Source organism: Apodemus sylvaticus, chromosome 22 (genome assembly GCF_947179515.1).
Source record: "Apodemus sylvaticus chromosome 22, mApoSyl1.1, whole genome shotgun sequence".
Lineage (NCBI taxonomy): Eukaryota > Metazoa > Chordata > Mammalia > Rodentia > Muridae > Apodemus > Apodemus sylvaticus.
The window spans coordinates 1,714,490-1,735,096 of NC_067493.1; the positions used below are offsets into that span (position 1 = coordinate 1,714,490).

Genomic DNA, 20,607 nt, shown 5'->3' on the forward strand with positions numbered 1-20,607 from the left:
TTCTTCCTTTTCTTCTTCCCCTTCTTCTTCTCCTTCTTCTTCTTCCTCTTCTCCCTTTCTCCAATTGTTTGTAACTTTGTTTTCTCATATTTTACAGAACTCTTTGTTGTTTAGGCCCAGGAAAGTTTTATAATCAAGATTTATTTTGACCATTGTATCCAATTTTTTCTATTCATTCTTTTTTCTTTTTTAAAATATATTCTTTATTTACATTTCAAATTTGGTCCCCTGTCCTGGTTCCCCCTCCCCCAAAAATCCATTAATCCATCTCCCCTCCCCAATCAACCCTAAACTGCTCCTCTTTTCTGATATTCCTCTACCCTTTGGTATCAAGTTTTTCCAGGGCCAAGGGCCTTTCCTCTCTTTGGTGTCTAACAATACCATCCTCTGCTGCCTATGTGTCTGGAGCCATGAGTAATTCCATGTGTACTCTTTGGCTGATGATTTTGTCCCTGGGAGCTCTGGGAGTACTGGGTGACTCATTGCTGTTCCTTCTGTGGCATTGCAAAGCCCCTTCAGCTCCGTGGGTCCTTTCTCTAACTCCCCATTGCAGACAAATGATATCTCACAATTATTAACAGGAACTATACAAAATACTCCGTCCAACTCTAGTGCTTTAATTCTTATTATAAACACCAAGTCTTTTGTGTCTTTTACTTGGAATCCTTATCATTCAATTGTGGTAAAAAATAAATAATAATATTTACCACAACAAGGTGGCTTTAATTATTGTTTCTGTTCAATGATTGGAATGAAAAAATAAGATGGCCAATGATACTCAGTAGTCCTGGCTCTTTTTCTTTCTAGAAAATGTGCTTTCAGAAAGCTTTTTAAGAAGATAAAAGAATGACCTTGAACTCCAACTATATAGGATCAGAGTAGAAGACATAGAAGTCTCTCTTTATAAATACTTCTTTTTAAGACCATTAAATGTTAACACCAAAAGTTAAAATAGTTTTAACAAATAAATCCACAATTTATTGTCAGAACATTAATTCAGGACTGGGGAATAAAATATTTTTATTCCCCTTTTCTAAGTTTCAATGATACCACATTTTAAAAGTATCATAGTTTATCAAAGGATAAAAGGTAAAATTATTGTTTTTCCCTAAAGAAAATTGACAAAGCATTTCTTTAAAAAAAGATGTATTTATTTATATCATGTATGTGAGCATAATATCCCTGTCTTCAGACACAGAAGAAGAGGGCATATGATCCTGTGACATATGGTAGTGATCCTCCTTGTGGTTGCTGGGAATTGAACTCAGAACCTCTCGAAGAGCAGCCAGCGCTCTTAAATGCTGAGCCTTCTCTCCAGCCCTGAAATACATTCTAGACATCAAAAACAATTTATTCAGATATCTTTAGACAAATTCACATGACCTAACTAGTTACTCCCCCTACAAATTATAGAAATACTGGCCGCCCATGTCCTCTCATTTCACAGACTTTTAATAACATTTAAAAAGGCCTTCTGTGATTATATAAATTCAAGGGAGTTGAAAATATGAAAATGATTGTTGTTTAATTTAGACAATAAGTCAGAAGCCCTGTGCTGATCTTTCTATCTTAGTATATTTATTGGTTTTTAATGAGGCATTTTGGGAAATAAATATTCTTTAAATTATTAAAGTGTTTTTGTCTATATAAATATTTACACATGTATAGTTCATTTTCAAAAGCACTCATGTATCATTATTACATTGAGTGAAGACAATGCCCAATATGAAGAATAAATCCTGGTCTAGGAAAACAAAAATATTTAAAACTAATTTAGAACCCTAAGGGATAGTGACCATGTTGTGCACTAGAATTGGGATAGGGTTCATAGAGATATCACTGTGACCAGATCTGTATGTTTACATATATCAGGTACTTAAAAGTAGACATTACAATTTAAATATATATCCTCATGGTACCCATTACAAATAAAGATTCAGAGACATAATGTCATGTCATATTTATTTTACCTGTGGGGATTTATTGATTAAATATACATTTGTCTATTCATATTAATTTTTAAGTTTTATGTATTCTGAATAAAAATAACTTAGTCAAATTTAACCAGTTTACTTTACTTGTAATCTATTTGGTATTAAGAAAAAGATGTGAAGAATAAACCATGATCCCATGTGGATATTCTATACATAAGTAATAAAAGACAAATTTCATTAAGCCATGGATTTATGTTTATTGCTTGTCCAAGATTTTTTTCCATAATTTTCATTGATTATTTTGTGAAAATTTTACAAAAAATCTTTAGTAAGCATATTTTTATTTTGGACAGAAAGTAAACCATACATATCTAGAGCAGAGGAGTACTGAAGGCCATTTTATCACTGAGGGGATTTAGCTGCATAAATAACTGACACTGAGACCCAACACAGAGTAGCACAGATATTCTTTGCTGGCAGCAGTCGGTCTTGCCCTTGGCAACCTGTCCCTTGATTATCTGTTTGATTTTGTGAATATTAGAGTCATCACTTCCTTTTTCAGTATGCTAATTTGGAAGTGGTATGGATAAACTTTTAGGTTCTTTAGAGAAAACATTGAGTGAATAAGGTAGAAGCTATCAGAATAAGAACAGAACAAAACATTAAGATATAAAATGAATAGCTTATTGTTGTGGTATTTTGTGCAATTGGGTTCCTATTGACTCAGTGAGACCAACAAGAGTAATGATGGAGACCATTTTGTCTTCCACAATTTGGTTATATTTACTAAAGATGTGGTGAAGACAAATGGCCCATGCAATACTTATGATATTACCAAAGAGGGGCACCAAGTCCCATGATTTTGTACATCTTATGAGGATCCCCAGATGAAACTTAGAAAAACTAAAGGAGTAGTGGTTTTCTGTTGTCTGTGAACAGGACCTCATAATAATGCAAAGATATTTCCCATCTTGGAATACTAGGTTCATGGATAACTCACATTCCACTTTCACTGGGACAGGAAAGATTTTAATATTATAAAAAATGAGGACTAGGAAGGCAGATGAGCAAAAAGATAGAAACTGAGCTCACATACAACAACAAACAAATCCTTTGACCTGATCCTGAGACTGACCACAACCCTAACATTTCTTCGTTGTGTAACAGGGATACGATTGACACAGTGGGACCATCAAGAATAATGGTGGCCACCTTAACCCTAACCCTGAGGCTAACCCAGGGACTTTTACAAAATCTATAATCCTATCTCAACTCCTTAATTTCCTAAGCATCCTAACCCTAACAACCCTTGTCCTGATCCTTACCATAACCCCCTAATCCCCTAACCCTAACTCGCACCCTGCTTACTCTGGGGGATGTTTCTTAATTATACCTTTTGAAGTGAGAAACCCTTTCTTAATCTTGATCTTTTGAGATGTTCTTATCCACTTTTGATCTAGGCTACATGTGCTTTTTGCTACCTACATATAGAAGTGTCATTAAAAAGCAGTTCTTTTGTTTTCGTACTTGTACTTTTTTATTTTATAAAGCAAAGGTGATTTGTTTGTTTGTTTTTTTAAACTGGCATTAGGAAGTACTTATATCTTAAATATACTGTTATACACTGAAGATCAGCTGTAATATCCTGCAACATGAAATCCACCAGTCCTTGATTTTTCTAACTCCCCTTGGCTGACAGCCTTTATCAGGACATTCTGTTAACTACCCTTTCTATATACATAGAAAGATTCATTTTTCTCTATGATTTGAGATAGGCTTATCTAGAAAATCTGTACTAATCCAACTGTATTTTGTTTTTTAATTTGCCACTGTTGAAAATGTGCTGACTAATAATAGTGCTCAACAGTGTTTCCCTTATGTTTCGCTTATGTTTCTGGCTTTTCTTATGGGGTTGTTTGAGAAGGGAGCTTCAGTTTCCCTGAGCCCAGGATTTAGACAAAACAAAACAAAACAAACAAAACAAACCCCACTTGGTTTGTTTTTGTTATTTTTGTCTTTCTTTTTTTTGGAGACAAGTGTTTCTCTGTATAGCAGAGGCTGACCTGGACCTCACTCTGTAGACTAGACTGGTGTTACATTGGGTCATCAATTCCTGGGTCAGATTGATACATCCAATGAACCTTCAGTAATGGTCTAGGCAAACTTTTCATCATTATTATGGCAAGAAGACAAGTGCTTTGAGGAAAGCTCAAGCACAGGTACTGATAAATGCAGGGTCCTGGCATCAGAGGGGGAGAAGCAGGAAGCTGACCAGCCTAAGCTGGAATGTTGTTCCTCCCTCAGGGCTGTGTGGGGGTGTGATGCCTTTTGATATCGTATTTCAAATGTTAATAGAATGCAAACCACTCCTGAGATCTTGAGTAGCTGTGGCCCAGGATAGGAAGCACACTTTAACCTGAGGAGGGCTAAGACTCACTGGCCAATCAAAGGACACCAGGCAGACCTGCCAGTCAGACAAAGAGGTGGGATCTTCAGGGTGCCTTTTTGTGTGAATGATTCTCTGTGTCCTGCTCTGAGCTCTGCTGTTGTTTGCTGTGAGGGGAACCGCAGGGAAACGCTGAAATCAAGACATGGTGAACACAAGATATCTGCCCACAATGGGAAGGAACATGCGGCTGAGCTGTATGCACAGGGGTGGTGGGTCCACTATGGGGTTGGATCAGAAACATCAGCCAGATGTGACTACTTGTGAGGTTTGTAGTGGTGCTTCTAACCTGCTAGTTCAGGCAATGACCTCTTAATAACTTCAGTATCACGGCTGATTGTAATTCTGTCCAAAACATCTGGACTAGTTGCTTTCTTGTAGAAGCTTGGGTGGGTTCTGTGACTATGCAGCAACTGTGTCCAAAGCTTTTTGTCTTTTACAATATACATTAAGAAGGCAGTATTAGGCCTGGAGAGATGGCTCAGAAGTTAAGAGCTCTGGCTGTTCTTACACAGGCCATGAGTTCAATTCTCAGCAGCCACATGGTGTTCCATGATCATATGTAATGGGACCCGGTGCCCTCTTCTGGCCTGCAGTAATACATGCAGGGAGAACATTGCATAAGGAATAAATTTATTCCTTAAAAAAAGAACACAGATATGAATCTAATATTTCTGATTTCAAACATTACTAGTTTTTCTTTTGCTTGGCTTGTTAATTTTTTTCTGCTATAATTTTTTTTGTTTCTTTAACTAATATGTTTATTGTTTTGATTATGATGTGGCAAACGTCTCTTTCCCAATCTGGTATATTTGATGCTCCTTGTACATTAATAGACACCGCCCTTTATTCAATGAAAGCTTTCATTTGTGGTTTTCTTGGAAATATTTTCTTTATGCTGATCTTCTTCTTCTTCTTCTTCTTCTTCTTCTTCTTCTTCTTCTTCTTCTTCTTCTTCTTCTTCTTCTTCTTCTTCTTCTTCTCCTCCTCCTCCTCCTCCTCCTCCTCCTCATCCTCCTCCTCCTTCTCCTCTTCCCGCTCCTCTTCCTCCTCTTCCTCCTCTTTCTCTAACATATATTGAGAAAGTAAAACACACAAGAGCTCTGATACAAAAAAGGTTGTTTGTGGAAAAGGAGAGGAGTGAGAGCCTGAGGATGGTGACTTATTTTCCTAGCTGGTATTACATATCTTTCTTTGCTGGTCCTAGGTATTTGCATTTTTGGTGATTATTGGTCTAGGTACTAGTTTCTCAGTTTGTCTTGTTTTTGTGTTATTCCTGTGTTACAGTTTTCTTTGTAGATTTTTAGAGTCTTGGCTGAGTGCTGGCTCTTTTACTGACCTGTTTGATATGTTCAAGAGAGATTGCTGGTTGATGTTGGAAGCTAGGAGAGGAGGTGGGCAGGGTAAGAAAATCCTAGCAATCCATAAGGAAACATAATCAGGAGAGAGGTGATGTTGATAACATTTCAACCTTTCAGAGCTACAGTCATCTGAAGGATGGCTGGTGACTCAGTCTCTGAGAGTTTCCTAGTGCCCAGGTTATTTGACACTGAGGGACTTCTTATGGGTTTCTTTTTCTTTGGAGGCCCTCATTTCTTTCCCCAACTCTTCCAAAGATCCCCTGTGTTCTGTGCAATGTTAGGCTGTGGGCTCTGCATCTGTTTCAGTCAGGTGCTGGATGGAGACTCTCAGAGAACAATTATGCTAAGCTACTCTCAGGAAGTATAACAAAGTATATCCTCAGTATAGTCAGGGATTGGTGATTCCCCATGGAATGGGTCTCAACTTGAGCAGGGTATAGTTTGGTGAGTCCCTCATTCTCTACTCCATATTTTTGCCTGTATTTCTTGTAGACAAGATAAATTTTGCTTGGAAAGGTTTTTGGTTTGGTTGGTGTAGTTAACTTTCCACTGGGAGTTCTGCCTGTCTTTAGGGTGTGGCCCTCTTCAGTGTCCAAACCTCACTGCTATGTATTTCAGCTATGATCACCCCCCATAGACTGCCTATTGCCCTCCCTTTCATGGTCTGTAGCAGATCCTAAAGATGCCTAAACTCTTAGATCCCTGTCAGCTGGAGATTTCAATTCATTGTCCTTGTCCTCTGGCCCTTCCTTTTCTGTCACCACAGCTGTTCCTTAATTCCCCTTCCCCTTTCTTAACTACTGGCCCTTTCAGTTCTCTCTCTCTTTCATCTGCCTCCTCTGACTGTTTTATTTCCACTTCAGAGTGTGATTCAACCATGCTCATTTTAGCCTTCTTTTTTTAAAAAATATATTTATTTTTTATATGTAAGTACCCTGTATTTGTTTTCAGACATACCAGAGGAGGGCATCAGATCTCATTACTGGTGGTTGTGAGCCACCATGTCGGTGCTGGGATATGAACTCAGGACCTTCACAATAGCAATCAGTGCTTTTGCCAGCTGAGCCTTTAGCATTCCTTCTTGTTTAGCTTCTTCTGGACCAAGAAATGTCATGTTTGTTGTTAGCAATTGTTCATACAATTTTTCAGATGTGTGCTCGGTATTGTGGATCTGTTTCCTCTGCATCTCTCTCTCAATTTGCATTTCTCTGGCAAAGCTGTACCCTATTCAAAGTGTTCAAAAGTAACAGAGGTGTATCTTATAATTAAAGCTCCTTCTAAAATGACACAGTAATTATATACTCAAGTAATATATGCTTTCTCAAATATATATTCACATAATTCTCGTGCTTGCTCTGCTTATTTTCTGACTCAGACTTTATATTTATTTTCTGGTGATGTTAGTATCATGCTTTGTGTTGTACATGTATGGGATATTTAGGATGCAGTGACTTTTGATGATGTGCATGTGAAATTCACTGAGGAAGAGTGGAATTTGCTGGATCCTTCCTAGAAGAGTCTCTACAAAAATGTGATGTTGGAAACCTACCTGAACCTCAAAGCTATAGGTAAGACTGTTTTTTTTTTTCCTTGAAGGAAACAAATGTTTCTTGCTTGTTGATGATCTTCTATTATTTTAATTATATGAAAATTGAGCTGAATAATTCAGTCACTGAATTTTCACTGTAACTTTCACGGTGCAGTTAAAATTCACAGTACCTTTAATTTTGGCTATTTTCAAATACTATATCATTCATTTTCTGGTACTGTGTTTTAGGCTATGATTGGGAAGAGCATCATCTTGAAGAATATTGTCAAAATAATAGAAGTCATGAAAGGTAATTTTCATGTGAAAGCTGTTACAAATTTGTCTCTGAGGAAAATTTAATATCTTATGGAATCTCCAGCAAAAAGCAGAAGTGTAAAATAACAGTCCTCTAAGTGTAGATATAATTATAATGTTCTTACAAAACCATGGACCTCAAGATCCGATATGTGATTTATGTATCCATTTGATAAGTAGCTCCATTAGACCTGTGCTGTGGATCTGCCCATCTGTATAGTCTCATAGTATTTAGAAATTGCACATTGAATAGTGATAAATTTATATCCAAAACATTCTAATAAGCAAATAGTCCATAGAAAATTTGGTGATACTCATATTATTGTAGAAATATTGTTCAGTTTGGTGAGAGGGAATTTTATGAGAATCAAGAATATTGTTGTGGAGAAACATTAGTCCATATTGCACATGTTATGAGAAACAAAAATTCAAACAGTGTGAACGCAAAGAGTAAACCTTTCATTTATCATTCTTTTTATTAGGTATATCATGTGTCACAATGGATAATAATCATGTGAGCATTGGGATATGTAAAGAAGAAACATAAAATTTTTGTTCTAAATCAAGAAGATATGTAGTATTCTACCTTTGAAAGAAATTAGGAATGTGAAATACATTTGCAATTAGTTGTTTTTTTAGCTTTACAGGGAATATCCCAAAACTCATTGTGTAAAAAATCTTTATGGGTACTAGGAAATTGGAAATTCTTCTGTGTGTCCTGATTCCCAGTCACATGTGTTGTAATTCACACTAGAGGAAAAATATGAATACAATCAGTGTTATACAGATCAGAGATTTTCAAACTTTCTTCAGATAGCTAAAATACACCATATAAAAAGAGGGTACTATGTATATGAGCCATGTAATAACTATCACACTTATCTTGAACAACTCGTAATGAGAGAGAACAATATGAACATATAAAGAGCTAAAAATCTTAATATCTGATGCTTCTTTACCATTAGACAAATTGTAAATATAATTCATACTGATTACTTGATTGATCAGAGTAATGAATGTGATAATGTTTTCACATGTGCTAATTATCATTGCAGGCATGTAAGAAGATATACTGGAGTGAAACTCTATGAGTGTAATATATGTGGTAAAGCCTTTAAAAGATCAAGTCATCTCCAATATCATAAAACAACACATACTGGAGAGAAACCTCATGAATGTAACCAATGTGGTAAAGCCTTTGCAAGACCCAGTTATCTCCAAAGACCTAAAATGACACATACAGGAGAGAAGCCTTATGAATGCGATCAATGTGGTAAAGCCTTTGCACAGCGTAGTAAATTTCCATATCATAAAAGAACACATACTGGAGAGAAACGTTATGAGTGCAATCAATGTGGCAAAGCCTTTGCATGTCACAGTACATTCCAGTATCATAAAGTAACACATACTGGAGAGAAACCTTATGAGTGCAATCAATGTGGTAAAGCCTTTGCACAGCGCAGTCATCTCCAAAATCATAAAAGAACACATACTGGAGAGAAACCTTATGAATGTAATCAATGTGGTAAAGCCTTTGTACGGAGCAGTCATCTCCAATATCATAAAAGAACACATACTGGAGAGAAACCTTATGAATGTAATCAATGTGGTAAAGCCTTTGCATGTCACAGTAATCTGCAAACACATAAAAGAACACATACTGGAGAGAAACCTTATGAATGTAATCAATGTGGTAAAGCCTTTGCATGTCACAGTAATCTGCAAACACATAAAAGAACACATACTAGAGAGAAACCTTATGAATGTAATCAGTGTGGTAAAGCCTTTGCACAGCATAGTTATCTCCAAATACATAAAAGAACACATACTGGAGAGAAACCTTATGAATGTAATCAGTGTGGTAACACTTTTGCCTATTACAGTACTCTCCAATATCATAAAAGAACACATACTGGAGAGAAACCATATGAATGTAATCAATGTGGTAAAGCCTTTGCACACTGCAGTCATCTCCAATATCATAAAAGAACACATACCTCATGAGATCAATTCTTGGTTTTTCTTACACCTTAATCCCATTTTGTTGAACCATTACTGTTTCTAGAATGAAGCCTTCCTCATTGTTAATGGTGGACAATCTTTTGATGTGTTTTATATTTTATTTTATTTGTTTTATCTTTTAAGTATTTTTGAATCTGTGGTATTAGGGTAATTGGTCTGTAATTCATTTTTTATCACACAGTCTTTCTTGACTGGATATATGAGTAATCAGGGGCTCAGAAAATAAATTGAGTAATATTTATTTTGTTTCTATATTGTTGAATACACTGAATTCTTGTTAAATCCTCTTTGAAAGTCTGGTAGGACTCTACCCTAATTCTCATAGATGTGGGCTCATATTGGGGACATATTTTTAATGAATTCTGTTTTCCTTCATGATTATGTCAGTTTAAATTGTTTTTCTCTAGTTTAATTTTGGGATGTGGAATCTATTGAGGAAGTTAGCTATTTCTATTAGAATTTCCAAGTTGGTGGAATGCACCCTTTTAAAACTATGTCTTTACTACTCTCCAGGTTTCATTACCTGTTATTTCATCCCCCATTTCATTTTAGATTTCATTAATTTGTATATTCTTTATCTTTTAATAGGGGTTTGTTTATCTTGTCTAATAAAAGGATCAAAAGACCAACTCCATGTCTCCTTAATTCTTTGAATTGTTCTCTTTCTATTTTATCAATTTCATCCCCCAACTTGAAAATTTCTTGATGTCTCCTCCTCGTTTTCTCTGCTCCCTCACTTCTTTTTTGTTGTAGCCTTTAAAACATGCTGTTAAATTGCCAGCATGGGAGTTCTCCAATTTTTTCATGTAGGCATTTTGTGCTGTGAACTTTCCTTTAGCTCCACTTTCATTTTCTTTGTGTTCCATGAGATGGTGCATGTTGCATATTCGTTTCCAATGAACTCTAGAAAGTCTCTGATTTCTTCCCTTTTTTCTGTGTAGACCCATTTTCTCTCACACATTAGTTTGTAGTCAGTTATATGTCCTCCCTCATCTCTTACAACACTGAGACATCAACAGGTTTTTGGCTCAGATCATATATTTTGTCTCATCAGAGAGTGTGGGGACTCCTGGGTCTGGTGCAGTCAAGGACATGAGGAACCCAATTTCTAGGGGCCACCCACTGGGCTTTCTTGTGGCTCTCTGGGATGGAGTTAGTCCTTCCCCATCAGATCGGTCCTCTCCTTACAAATGGCCCCATGGATATGAGAGGTAACAATAGCACACCAGCCATGTGTGTCTTGTCTTTTCTCAGCTCTAATGACATTTCAGAGCTGCCAGTTCAACTTCCTGGGCTGACATTCCTGCCAGGTGTGGTCCTCCACATGTGATCTCGGTATTTGACACCACCACTGCCCCAGCGCACCTCTGTCCATCCTGAATGAGGCAGTTGCCATTGGTGAACCCCGTTACTCCTACATCTATTTGAGCAGTCATACAGAGGCCCATTCAGTGAGGTCAGGGTCCAGCAGCAGGGCAGCTGAGTAGTTACACTGGGGAGATTCAAGAAAGAGGTGGCAATGAGTCATTCTCTCATCATCTTTAACCAGGAGGTTGATTGGTCATCCATAATTGATCAATAATTGAATGTGAACACAAGCCAATTGGGAACCAATCGTCCAGCGATCAGTATTCAGTTAGAGACTGATTAATCTTCCCCCATGAGCCTCAATTTCCAGCAGTGGATCAGTAACTTGATTGGTGATCGATAACAGAATGCCAGTCATGATATGCCAATCAATCATTTGATGATCAATCAATAGTAACCAATTGATTGATAATTAGTTAATAATCAATTTTTAACACATGATTAATTGGTCAATAATTAATCAACAATAAATATTATTAAACAACTTACAATTACTCCACCCGCATTTCCTGACTGACTATATGTTAATCTATCCCTTGATTGATTGGTGATACATTGGCCATTGTCTAATGCAAGAACCCCTGGTCTAAGTAAGCATTCCCCAGGTCTACAATGGTCACCTGAAGTTGGCAGAGTAAGGCTTTGTCTTTTATCAGAGTCTTAAATAATCTGAATTTTTCAAGGCATCTAAGAGGTCCTGCATTTTTGTTTTGTTTCTCTTTCCACTGGGAATCCATTTATAAACTGATGAGGAGGAGTTTCTGTCTGTTGGTTTTAGAAAGACAGAATGTTGAATCTGGTGGGTTTCCACTTTATTTTTGTGTAACCATGGTTTTGTGGTGCGGGCACTTTTGATTCTCAGGGCCCCCTTATCTCCTTTTTAGGCATCACTTATGATCTTCTGATTTGGCCTTGGCTGACAACAGGGTCTTTCCCAGGTCTCCAGTCTGTTGCTTCTGTCCTCCCATCTGTGTCTCCTCTGCAGTCTGTCCTCCATTAAACACTCTCTGTGCCACTGTCCTTAAATCTCTTAGACAACTCTTTCCTAACTACTCCACCCTCTGGGGCTTTGTCTTCATAGCTGGTGTTCCCTGACTGACAAAAATCTCAAGCCACTGCTGCCTTTGCTTCTGGTGATTCGGGGTCCATGGGCGTGTATTGTCAAAAATGTCTCCATGACCCTGTCTAAAAGAGCTGTAGGGCTTTTATTTTCTCTCTGCCTAATATTATTCACTCTGGGCAAATTTGTGAGCCATCTAGTGGCCACCTTGAGCCCTGCCAGCAGAGAAGGTGCTCAAAAGGTGGACAAAAGGCCTCCTCTTACCTTCAGTGTTGTTGCAATAACAGTATGGGTGAGTTAGGGTAGTGCAAGCATATTGGGGCCAGTAACCAGCTCATATACCAATCCCAGACACTATTGTTGATGCCAACAAGTACTTGCTGACTGGAGCCGGATATAGCTGTCTCCTGAGAGTCTCTGCCAGTGCCTGACAAACACAGAGGGGGACGCTCTCAGCCAACCATTGAACTGAGCACAGGGTCCCCAATGGAGGAGCTAGAGAAAGGACACAAGGAGCTGAAGGGGTTTGCAGTCCCATAGTCGGAACAACAATATTAACCAATTAGTACCCCCAGAGCTCCCAGGGACTAAACCACCAACCAAAGAGTACACATGGAGGGACCCATGGTTCCAGCCACATGGGTAGCAGAGGATGGCCTGGTCAGACATCCATGAGAGGAGAGGCACTTGGACCCATGAAGGCTCATAGCCCTAGGGTAGGGGAATACCAGGTCAGGGAAGCAGGAGTGGGTGGGTTAGTGAGCATGGGGTGGGGGGATGGGATAGAGGGTTTTCAGAGGGGAAATGAGGAAAGGGGACAACATTTGAAATGTAAATAAAATATAAATATAAACATATGAATATATAATATAAAATATATAAAAATATAAATAAATATAACAATAAAAAAATTAAAAAAGCCCTTGGGAAGCAGAGGCAGGTGGATTTCTGAGTTCGAGGCCAGCGTGATCTACAGAGTGAGTTCCAGGACAGCCAGGACTACACAGAGAAACCCTGTCTCAAAAAAGAAAAACAAATGTAAATAAGAAAATATCTAATAAAAAATTCTTTAAACAAAACACAACATTACCTCTCATTGTGACCACGAATGGATAAAGGTCAATTCACAAGTATCTTAATCACTGCTGTTGCTTTGATAAAACACTCTGTCAGGAGAACAGGTTTATTCCAGCTCACGGTTCACAGTAAAGTCCCTCATGGTGGGCAATGCCACTCTGAAGTGTGAAGCAGATGCTCACTCACATCAGGTGTGTAAATAATCAGGACGCCAAGAGCAATGAACGCCTGCTGCTGCTCAGCCCCTTTCCACTCACTGCCCAGGATCCTAGACAGGATCCTGCGCTTCCAGCCTCTAGGAATGAGATGGAGACACAGAACAAACTGATGTTATACAACAGCAGCTTAAATACTGTGGTGGTTTAAGTGAACACCAAGACTTGCTTCACATATTTGAAATAAGTCTATTTTTATACCCGTTTAATAAATCAAGCAAAAGTGAGTACTGGATATTTTCATTTCAGTTCTTTTTTTATTTTATTTTATTTTATTTTATTTCATTTTATTTTATTTTATTTTATTTTATATTGTTTTGTTTTTTGAAACAGGGTTTCTCAGTATGGCCCTGGCTGCCCTGCCCTGGAACTCACTCTGTAAACCAGGCTGGTCTCAAGCTCAGAAATCTGCCTCCCTCTGCCTCCCAAGTGCTGGAATTAAAGGCATTCACTACAACTGCCCAGAGTCACAGTAGCTGGTAAAACAGCAACCATGCTGCAAACCACACTTCCCCGAAGCCCTCGGGCTCAGAGGAACATGCCTGTATCTCTCCCCTCCCCACCACCGGCCCAGCCATTAGGGGTTCAAAGACTACAATTTCTAGCATGGATCAATATAAGGACCACAACACCCATCATGCCCACCGCAGTGACAGGTAAGTAAGGCCTTCCTCTTGTCCCGCCTCTCTGCGCCACTCACAGCCAATGGGAAGGCTCTGTACTACGGGGTGTGGCACTGTGGGCAAGTTGAAAGTCTAGGGAAGCAGATAGCCTTATGTGCAGTGTCTGCTGAGGCTGATAGGTTTGCTGCAGTGCACAAGGTTTTTTTTAGGCTGTGCCCAGTACAGATAGCCTTATGTAAAACTGCCACAGTCTTTGAGGGGTGTGTGTGTGTGTGTGTGTGTGTGTGTGTTTTGCGACAGGTTTTCTCTGTATACCCCTGGCTTTCCTGGAACTCACTTTGTAGACCAGCCTGGCCTATAACTCAGTTTATCACTCTCTCTGCCACCCAAGTGCTAGGATTACAGGCATGCACCACCGCTGCCTGGCTAAAACTCTTTTTAGTAAAAATACATCCTTATGATTATGGGAAGAAGACAAGTTCTTTGAGGAAAGCTCAGTCAAGGTGTAAAGTAAGGTCCTGGTAAGTGCAGTGTCCTGGCTCACAGAGAGGAGGAACGGGCAGCTGACCAGCCTGTCTTGGAATGTTGATTCCTCCCCCAGGACTGGGTGAGGTGAGATTCATCTTGGACTCTTATTTCCAATGCTAATGGAGTGAAAACCACTCCTGAGATCTTGGAAAGGTCTGGCCCTGGACCTGATGCACACTTTATCCTGAGGATGGCTAAGACTCAACTGGCCAATTCAGGGTGCCAGGCAGACCTGCCAGCCAGACAAAGAGACGAGATCTCCCAGATGTGTTTCTGTGTGTTCACTGTAGCATTGCAGCTTGAATTGCTCTCTGTGTCCTGCTCTGAGCTCTGCTGTTGTGTGCTGTGAGTGGACCTCAGGAAAATTCTGAAATCAAGACATGGTGAGCACAGGATATCTGCCCACAATGGGGAGGAACTTGTGACTGAGCTGTATGCAGTGGGGTGGTGGGTCCTCTATGGGCTTGAAGGGGAAGCATCAGCCAGATGTGACTTCCTGTGAGGTTTCTAGTCTTGCTTCTTGCTAGTTCAGGCCATGACCTCTTAATATCTTCAGAATCTTGGCTGATTGTAGTTCTGTCCAAAACATCTGGACTAGGTGCTTTCTTGTAGAAGCAGGGGTGCTTTCTGTGACTATGCAGCACCTGTGTCAAAAACTTTTTGTCTTTTTTAATATACATTAAGAAGGCAGGGTTAGGCCTGGAGAGATGTCTCAGAGGTTAAGAGCTCTAGCTGTTCCTACACAGGTCATGAGTTCAATTCCTACCCACCATATGGCAGCTCATAACTGTATGTAATGGGGTCTGGTGCCCTCTTCTGGCCGCAGGAATACATGCAGGGAGAACTTTGTTTAAGTAATGAGTTAAATCTTAAAAAAGAAAATGGATATGAATCTAATAGTTCTGATTTCATACATTTCTAGTTTTTGTTTTAATTTGTTATTTTTTTCTGCTGTAGTTTTTTATATGTCTTTAAATTATATTTTTAGTCTTTCCATTTTTATGTGGCAAAGGGACTCTTTCCCAATCTGTTTGGTATTTTTGATGGTTCTTGCATATTAACTGGCAGCATTTTTAGTTGAGGAAAGTTTTCATTTATGAATTCAGTGGAAATATTTTCTATACAATTATGTTGATTGATATTCTTCTTCTTCTCCTTCTCCTTCTCCTCCTCCTCCTCATCCTCCTCCTCCTCCTCATCCTCTGCACCTGCTCTTCCTCCTCCTCCTCTGCTCTTGCACTTCCTCCTCCTCATCATCCTTTTTCTTTTCTTTTTTTTTTATCATCTTTTTTCTCCTTCTCATTCTCCTACTTCTCCTTCCCTAATATGTCTTGAGAAACTAAAATAAAATATTTGATGCAAAAGAGGTTGTATGTGGCAAGGAAGTGTACTAAGAATGTGAGGATTGTGACTTATTTTCCAAGCTAATATTCCTTTTATTTCTAGGCTGATTACTTAGGCATCTTCATTTGTGGTGATTATTCGTCTAAGTAAAGTTTCTCAGTTTGTTTAGTATAGGTGGGAGGTTATTCTTGGGTTATGGTTTGCTGTCTAGAATTTCAGAGAGTGTTGGCTGAGTGTTGCCCATTTTACTGCTCTGTTTGTTGGGTATGTTCAAGATGGAATGCTGGCTAATGTTGAAAGCTAGGAGAGGATGTGGGCAGGAAGACATAATCTTAGCAATGCACATGAAGACATAGTCAGGAGAGAGGTGAAGCTGCCAACATTTCAATATTCCAGAGCTACAGTCATATGAACGGGCCTCAGTTGAAGGTGTGCTTTTGTTATAATGGCTGGTTGCTCTATCTGTGTGAGATAGTGTTGATGATTAATGTGGGAAGGCTCTTCCACTGAGGGTGACAATATTCATAAACAAGTGGGTCTGGGTTGCTTGAGAGAGCTACCTGAGCATGGGACACTGATCAAGCCAGAGAGCAAGCCAAGAGACAATGATTGTCCATGGTTTTACCTTCAGTTTATAGCTTCAGTTTCTACTCTAAGCTCCCAAATTGATGAACTGCTGTCTGACAGAACCATTCACAACAACCGTTTATTTCCTGAGATTCTTTTGTTCAGAGGATTCCAAGAAAGCAGCAGAGTAACAACTTAGAACAACAAAAACAACCACAAAATCATTATTAACATGTGATTTTGCTGCTGGACAGAATCTAGGATCAATTTTGAAAGAATGTGGAAATTATCAGAAATTGAAGAGGCAAAGGTCATAGAAAGCTGTTCTTGGATCTTACTCTGTTTTTCTCATATGACTTGGGAGATTGGAGTGTTGAGAGTATGCAGCCAGAGAAAATTAAGATCATGGCATTTCAGATGAGAATAGACACAGAAACCTTTATTGAGAGGTCATTGTGTGATATTTTGGCTAAAAATCTTTTCTCCTTGGCTTACAGCCTGAAATATTGAGTGGGGTTAATTTTAAAAATAAAGGGCTGACTTCTATATATTCATTCTGATAATATGTATTTGTTCATTTTCCCCACTTAATTATCATTTATTTAATTTAAATTCCAATTTCTACAATCACTCCATTCACCTTAAACAATCATTCATCCCTCACTCCTCCAAGGAGGGTGGCGTCCAGTTGAAAATTCACCAAGCATAGAATTTCAAGTCTGAATTGTTAGGCACATCCTCTCCTACTGAGTTCAGAGAAGGTAGTCAAGATAAGGGAACAGTTTGGACAAACAGATAACAGCATAAGGGGCATCTCCCTCTCCAGTTTTTTGTGGGACCCATGTGAAGACGGAATAGCACATGCATTGCATATATGGTGTGGGTCTCAGTCCATCCTGTGGACTCTTTGGTTGGTGGCTCAGTCTTGTAATGTCCAGGTTAGATGATTCTGAGGGTCTTTGAATGGACTTCCTGTTCCTTCAGTGGCCTTCAACCCTCTCCCCAAAGGCACCTTGAGCCCTGTCCAATGTTAGGCTCTGGGTCTCTGCATCTGTTACACTCTGGTTCTGGATTCAGACTCTCAGAGGCCAATGATGCTAAGCTACTGACTGCAAGTATAACACAGTATCCTCAGTAAAGTCAGGGTTTCTTGCTTGCCCATGGGATGGATCTCAAATTGGGCAGGGGATCATTAATGCCTCAGATAAGGAACTCAGAGACTGAGTTCCCTCAGTCTCTGCTCCATCATTTTGCCTAAATTTTTTGTAGTCAGTACAGATTTTAGGTGGAAATGACAAAGAAAGGCACTATCTCAGATTAAAAGGTTGAAAAATAATTTCCAAACAAATGGTCCCACAAAACAAGCTTGACTAGACGTTGTAATATTGAATAAAATTGACTATCAACCAAAAGTTATCAAAAAATGATAAGTAAGGACACTACACACTCGCCAATGGAAAAATCCACTCTCAGTTATGTACATCCATGTGCTCTCAGTTATGAACATCTATGCTCCAAATGCAATGAAACCAGCATTCATAAAAGAAAATTTACTAAAGCTCAAAGCACGCATTGCACCTCACACTATTAGTGGGAGACTTCAACAATCCAGTCTTAGAAATGAAAAGATCATGGAAACCGAAACTAAATGGAGACCACAGCTGTTCCTTACCTCCCCTTTCCCTTTTTTAACTACTGGCGTTTCCAGTTCTCTCTCTCTTTCATCTGCCTCCTCTGACTGTTTTATTTCCACTTCAGAGTGTGATTCAACCATGCTCATTTTAGCCTTCTTTCTTTTTAAAAATATATTTATTTTTTTATATGTAAGAACCCTGTATTTGTTTTCAGACACACCAGAGGAGGGCATCAGATCTCATTACTGGTGGTTGTGAGACACCATGTCGGTGCTGGGATATGAACTCAGGACGTTCACAAGAGCAATCAGTACTGTTTCCAACTGAGCCATCTATCTAGCCCCTGAGCATTCCTTCTTGTTTAGCTTCTTCCGGACTAAGAAATGTCATGCAGATATCCTGTACTTTATGGTTATTATACATTTGTAAGTGAGTACAAACATGCATGTCCCTTTTGGTCTGGGATAGTTCACTTAGGATGATAGTATTTAGTTGTATCCATTGGCTTGCAAGATTCATAATGTTCTTGTTTTTACTAGCTGAATAGAATTCCCTTTTGTAAATGAACCACATAATCTTTATCCAAATTTTGGTTGAGGGACATCTTGATTTTTTTCAGTTTCTAGCTGTTATAAGTGGATCAGGTGAGGCAGAGCCCATCACCTTAGAAGCCAAACTTAAGAGGATCTTTCATATGGTGTGGCTTCTGAAAACTGATAGATGATAAATTCGAGTTCCTGGATTCTTCCTGTATGGTTTAAATTTGGCCCGAATCCAGACATTTTTTGGCAGAGTCAGAACCATGGGAAGACTCCATGAGAGTTCATTGCACTGAAATTATGAGGATGATGCTTGAATTTCATTTTGCGACCACAGCTTGTTGAGATAACTAAAGCATTGGTAAATCTGCCATGGAGAGATGTATACAAGGAGAGGAAATACCCAAGCTGTTACAAGAGGTGACCTTCAAGATTTTGCCTTGTGTGTCAGAAGAGACTTTGGAAGTTTGAACAGTGTAGGAGTTCCTGCAGACTGTTAGGATCCCTGAAGAAAGACTGAATGCATTTTCATCACAGGATGAATATTTGCACATAGTGTCAAGGGTCAGGATGCAGTTGATTGAAACTAAAAGCTTCTAGATAGGATGATATCTTTGGTTGCTTGTCTGTCCTGTCTGGCTTTCTTTGTGAAGATTGTGGAAGATCTAATGGTAGGAGCCATTCCAGATACCTTCCAGGATAGTGTTTATGGAATGAAAAATTTATTTTTTCTCCCTTTTTTTGCTTTTCCAATAATTTATATATTCATTGTCACCCTTATCACTATCCCCATTATATGTCCCTTGCTATGGCAGAGTCCCTCCCCCAGTCTCCTCTGTTTTTCTTTGAGAGGTTGTAGGGCCCCCAGGTATCCCGAAAATTGGTGTATCAATTCTCTTGTGAGTTAAGTACATCCTCTCTCACTGAGGCCAGACATGGCAGCCCAGTTAAAGAAACAGATTGGAAAGATATCCACCCCCCACAGCTATAGGGAAAGCCCTTGCTACATTTGTTATTAGACGACCTTCTGAGCCTCTGCGCTGCACATCTGCTATACATGTGCCAGGGGCCTTAGTCCGTCCTGTGTATGCTATTTGGTTGGTGGCTTAGTCTCTGAGTGTCCCCAAGGGTGCTTGTTACTTGAGTATCTTGGTCTTCCTGTGGAGTTCCTATCTTCCTTAGGGGTTTCTATATTCCTGTCAACTCTTCCATAAGATTCCCCAAGGTCCATGCAAGGTTTGACTCTGGATCTCTGCAGCTTTTTCAGTCAGCTGGTGGGTGGATCCTCTCAATAGACAATTAATCCAGGCTTCGGTGTGGGAGCATAACAGAGTGTCATTAATAATGTCATGGATTGGTGCTTGTCCATAGGATGGCACTCTCAAGTGGGGCAAATTTTCTTTGGCCATGCCCTCAGTCTCTGCGCCAGATTTTACCCAGCATTTCTTTTAGAGGGGAAACATTGTGTCCATGGTGTGTTCTGTGTTGTGGTTGAAACTGACCCTTCAGCTTTCTTCTCATGCTCCCATATATTCACGATAATCTCTTTCCTTAAATCATATAAAATACAATAGATACATTTGCTAATCAGTGATAATCTATTTTACAAGTCTAGTTGTTTTATATTTTTATATTTTTTCTATTTTTTACTTTTCTTTTCCAAACCAAATTTCACTGTGTAGCTTTCTCTGTCCTTAAAGTAGTAGAGAAACCACAAAAGACACATGCCTTGTATTTGTAATATAAGCATATTTTTGTGTGGTTTTTCTTTTTTGTTTTGTTTTGTTTTGTTTTGTTTTGTTTTTTGGATTTGGTTTTTTTTGAGACAGGGTTTCTCTGTATAGCCCTGGCTGTCCTGGAACTCACATTGTAGACCAGGCTGGCCTCGAACTCAGAAATCCGCTTGCCTCTGCCTCCCAGAGTGCTAGGATTACAGGTGTGCGCCACCACTGCCTGGCTCTGTGGTTTTTCATCCATATCTTTAGTATTGAAATTTTACGAAATGTTATAGATTAGACTTCATATATCTGCCAGGTAAATACAGAT

General features: G+C 39.1%; 1 pseudogene; it reads left to right on the top strand.

The window, feature by feature from the left end:
- The window catches only part of LOC127673193 (zinc finger protein 208-like), a 129,661-nt pseudogene that overhangs the window by 73,074 nt on the left and 35,980 nt on the right, over positions 1-20,607 (top strand).